The 5,000-nt window shown below is 48.7% G+C and overlaps 2 protein-coding genes across 2 annotated transcripts in view; one reads left to right on the top strand and one right to left on the bottom strand.

Annotated features, from left to right (window-relative positions):
• Nucleotides 1–5,000, top strand: part of ift140 (intraflagellar transport 140 homolog (Chlamydomonas)) — a 35,505-nt gene that overhangs the window by 9,814 nt on the left and 20,691 nt on the right. The gene's annotated exons all lie outside the window — the stretch shown is intronic.
• The window catches only part of tmem204 (transmembrane protein 204), a 12,134-nt gene continuing 10,654 nt past the window's right edge, over nucleotides 3,521–5,000 (bottom strand). Inside the window, exon 3 of the mRNA XM_083687020.1 lies at nucleotides 3,521–5,000. This exon is cut by the window's right edge and continues 248 nt beyond it. The gene's annotated coding sequence lies outside the window, so the exon portion shown is untranslated.

Genomic DNA, 5,000 nt, shown 5'->3' with positions numbered 1-5,000 from the left:
CACATCCTCTTCCTGTCTGAACCAGGGACCCATTACACACACTCTCACTCACTCACTCACTCACTCACTCACTCACTCACTCACTCACTCACACACTCACGCAGACGCACACACGCACGCAGGCGATGCAGGCAGGCACACACAAACACACACAGGCGCATGCACACACACACACACACACCCGCACACACACACACTATACCAGGCTGCAGTTGAAAGACCCAGGAAAGGCCATGAGGATGTGTAGTATTGATGGTCTGGCCTTCCCTCTGGGAGGCTGGGCTCTGGGAGAGCGTTCGCCTGGCAGGTCCCTCTGGGAGGCTGGGCTCTGGGAGAGCGTTCGCCTGGCAGGTCCCTCTGTGGGGCTGGTCTCTGAGGCTGGGCTCTGAGGCTGGGCTCTGTGAGGCTGGGCTCTCTGAGGCTGGGCTCTGAGGCTGGGCTCTGAGGCTGGGCTCTGAGGCTGGGCTCTGAGGCTGGGCTCTGTGGGGCTGGGCTCTGAGGCTGGGCTCTGAGGCTGGGCTCTGTGAGGCTGGGCTCTGTGGGGCTGGGCTCTGTGGGGCTGGGCTCTGTGAGGCTGGGCTCTGTGGGGCTGGGCTCTGTGAGGCTGGGCTCTGTGGGGCTGGGCTCTGTGGGGCTGGGCTCTGAGGCTGGGCTCTGTGGGGCTGGGCTCTGTGGGGCTGGGCTCTGTGGGGCTGGGCTCTGAGGCTGGGCTCTGTGGGGCTGGGCTCTGTGAGGCTGGGCTCTGTGGGGCTGGGCTCTGTGGGGCTGGGCTCTGGGAAAGCGGTAGCATGGCAGGTCCCTCTGACTAGCGGGGAGAGTAGGCCCATTGTTGCCTGGTCATTTTGATCACTTCTCACGCCTTCAGCTGGAGAGGTCAGAGGTTGTGATCGTTGGCTGACCTCAGGGGTCATCTGATCTACTCTGGTTCCAGGAAACCAGCCCTTTGGCAGTCAGTTCGGTTAGATAGAGTCACTAATGATTTGGGCACGTAGCGAATACTAAGCTGTTTCAATGGAAAAACTATTTTAGTAGTCTTTAGAAATCCCTGACAGTGAGATGAAATGCGTGTGTGCAGTCGAAGGAGACTGGCTGTCAGGAGAAGAGTTTGTTTAAAACACGGATGCTGTGATATGATCAGATCCCACCTCTGTCTGCACATGGGAGGGGATGAGGTGGATTTTAAACACAGGACATGATTTAGGGGTTTTTACTGTGTGTGTGTGTGTGTGTGTGTGTGTGTGTGTGTGTGTGTGTGTGTGTGTGTGTGTGTGTGTGTGTGTGTGTGTGTGTGTGTGTGTGTGTGTGTGTGTGTGTGTGTGTGTGTGTGTGTGTGTGTGTGTGTGTTTACGTTGTCCTGAGGGGATGTGCTTTTCTAAACACACTGTGACACACACACATAAATCCCCTCTCCCTGTTTGGTCAAAGAGCAGCGCCCTTTCCACCGTCCCTTTCACCCAACCCAAGAAATAGGTCAAAGAGGGGATGTGTGTGTGTGGCTGTGTATGTGTGTGTGTGTGTGTGTGTGTGTGTCTCTGTGTGTGTCTCTGTGTGTGTCTCTGTGTGTGTCTGTGTGTGTGTCTGTGTGTGTGTGTGTGTGTGTGTGTGTCTGTGTGTGGGTATGCAACAGACAGTCACCCAGAAGGAATACGTGATTCAAAGCACTGACACCTGAAATTCCTCCGACGTAGGTCCCATCTCTGAAAGCACGTACACACACACACACATGTACACTCACACACACTTACGCAGAAGTGCTTAACAAAACACAAACAGGAGGGGAAAAAAAGACATCCCAGCGGCCGGATCTACCCCAGTTTAATAGGTGTGATGACAGCTTTACTAAGTTCCACCACATTGACAGCTATTTTTACAGCAGATTCTTTGTTGTTCAAAAGGAATAGACATCGGAGGGCATTGTGTTGGATTCCCGCTAGGCTCCGCCCACCACACGATGATGCACGTCCGCGTGGCATGGCAGAGGAAGTGGATAAAACGCATCCAGATCTGGTCTGTTTGCTGCAGTGGTCTGTGTGAGAACAGTATTCTGGACAGAGGGACAGACAGACAGAGGGACAGACAGACAGAGGGACAGACAGACAGACAGAGAGACAGACAGACAGACAGACAGAGAGACAGACAGACAGACAGACAGACAGACAGACAGACAGACAGACAGACAGACCGATCAGAACAGAGACAGAAACACAATCATAGGTTTGACATTTGAGAGCAGCATCTTCTTTATTACCCTTCCATTCAGACCAGGGGAGGCTGGTGGAGGTAGAAATCGGAGGACGGGCTCGTTGTAATGCATGGGATGGAATGCAGTACAATGAGCCCGTCCTCCGATTTCTATCTCCACCAGCCTCCCCTGTCCTACAGTATAGGCTACCTACTGTATATTCATAGTGTCAGTCTCAAGTGAGATATAGCTACAGTGTGTTCTGTTTGTGAGCCTCTGTGTGTCAGTGTGTTCTGTTTGTGAGTCTCTGTGTGTCAGTGTGTTCTGTTTGTGAGTCTCTGTGTGTCAGTGTGTACTGTTTGTGAGTCTCTGTGTCAGTGTGTACTGTTTGTGAGTCTCTGTGTCAGTGTGTACTGTTTGTGAGTCTCTGTGTGTCAGTGTGTACTGTTTGTGAGTCTCTGTGTCAGTGTGTACTGTTTGTGAGTCTCTGTGTGTCAGTGAGCTCCAGAGAGGAATGTCTCGCACCAGTCCCAGACCCCCAGTGCTATTTCCTCTCATTCATGGTGTCCTTGACAGTAGGTGACACTCCTCCACTGCGTTATCAGCCTGCGAGCCCAGCCCTGCGCTGACTAACGCCCCCCCCCACAGTCCCCCCCACAGCCCCCCCCACAGCTCACACCAACCCCAGGCTATTTCAGAGGATCATACCTCATGTCTTTTTCCATTTCCTGGTCTGACAGGAACACTTGAGGAAGCTTCCGGAAGCAACAGCAGCAGACTGGAGGCACTGTAGAGACTGATGTATGATGTCAGCCGTTACCAGGTACCAGGGGAGGCTGAGGGAAGTAGAAATCGGAGGACGGGCTCATTGTAATGCATGGAATGGAATGGAATGAGGAATGGTGTCAAACACGTGTTTGATCTTATTCCGTTCCATGTATTACAATGAGCCCGTCCTCTGGTTTCTACCTCCACCAGCCTCCCCTGGACTGTACAGACTGCTCTCTCTGTTCTCATGCTTTAAACGATAGTAAAGACTGGTGTGAAAAAGTTGTACATTGCTATTTATAATAACTAATGTTATGTGTTGTGTAAATTATAGTTTTTGATTTTCTTTCTTTTTAGGGGTTTTGTTCTGTGTAAAATACATGTCGTAAAACATGACAGGAGTGATGATAACTCTGGAGATGGTACCCAGGGTCAGGGTCAGGGTTATGGTCAGAGTCAGGGTTAGGGTTAGGGTTAGGGTCAGGGTCAGGGTCAGGGTCAGGGTTAGGGTTAGGGTTAGTACAGTTAGTACAGTCAGCTAGAAAGACAACACCACACACCAGTGTCTGTTATATCTGTATGTCGATACATTTATTGTATTTTTACAATCTATTATTATTTTCATGCACACCCTCCGTTGAGCTTGAAAGTGACAACAACTCCCACACCATGCTGCAGTATGATATGAATAGCAATATAATAGCAATACTCTCAGTCTTAATACAACTGCATGACATTAACTTAAGTACATGTACCACAAGCGAGCAGATTATCACAAGGAAAGCATCTCGACCAACATGAGCTTGGTTTTGTTGACGTGGTATTTGTGTGTTTATCAGTTGGGAAAACCTGAAGTCAATAATGAATGTACTGTACACACTCCAGCACTGAGGTCAGAAGATGGGAGGGAAATTGTTTAATATATATATATATATATATATATATTTTTTTTTTTTTATGTTTAAGGATATTTGTCTGAACTTGTGGATGAATGTTCCCATGTTCTGGTGCCAAATTGTAAACTTTTACCAATGTTTTCCAATAGTCAAGGGGTTAAATAACTCATTTTCAAGTTGATGCTAACTCTAGAGTTGTAACCTAAATCGCTTTTAATATTAAGAATAATATAAACAATATGCAGAAAGTATATGTTTTTACATAAGGACGTATAGAACATAACATGTCAAGATCCAGCTTGATGCTTCTCTGTAAGCAGGGCGTTTCAAGGACTCTTACTGAGGGGAAATACCGGGTCAAATACTAGTCCAAATACTAGTCCAAATACTAGTCCAAATGCCGGTCCAAATGCCAGTCCAAATACCGGGCCAGACAGCCCTTCAGAACATCTCTGAATGATGGGCCAGCTGATACCACTGAAACACTGCTTGTCTCCATCCTGGGATCCTTCTCCATTGATGCATAAGTGTGTTGACATCTGGGGTTGTGTTAGCTTCATGTGGGGTTGTTAGCTTCATGTGCTGTTCCTTCATGTGACCCAGCTCATGTCTGTTCATTGTGAAACACGCTGTTCTCAGTCCAGCTATGTTGACAGCAAGCAGCGTTACTCAAGTCAAGGAGACAATAATGAATTCCAGGAATTCCATGATGATTAATCCTCCATGATAGGTGTGGATGGAACTGTAGAACTGTGGGTTCTAGAACAGTGAAGACTGTGGGTTGTAGAACAGTGAAGACTGTAGATTCTAGAACAGTGAAGACTGTGGGTTCTAGAACAGTGAAGACTGTAAATTCTAGACAGGTGAAGACTAGATTCTAGAACGTTGAAGACTGTAGATTCTAGAGGGGTGAAGACTGTAGATTCTAGACAGGTGAAGACTGTACATTCTAGAACGTTGAAGACTGAAGACCATGTCAGTTCAGACCAGAGCAGCACCTGAAGAGCCACCATAACAAGTGTCCTCTCTTCTATTGGCTCAGTCCTCTGAGGCACCTGATTGGGCGAGGATGTGAGGAGATGTTGGGGGGGGTATGTTGGGGTTCTAGTGTCCCAGCTCAGTGTTGGGGTGGAGGGTGGGGGGAATGGGGGGGT

Source organism: Argentina silus, assembly GCF_951799395.1.
Source record: "Argentina silus genome assembly, chromosome: 16".
Lineage (NCBI taxonomy): Eukaryota > Metazoa > Chordata > Actinopteri > Argentiniformes > Argentinidae > Argentina > Argentina silus.
This window is presented reverse-complemented; position numbering and strand designations above follow the sequence as displayed.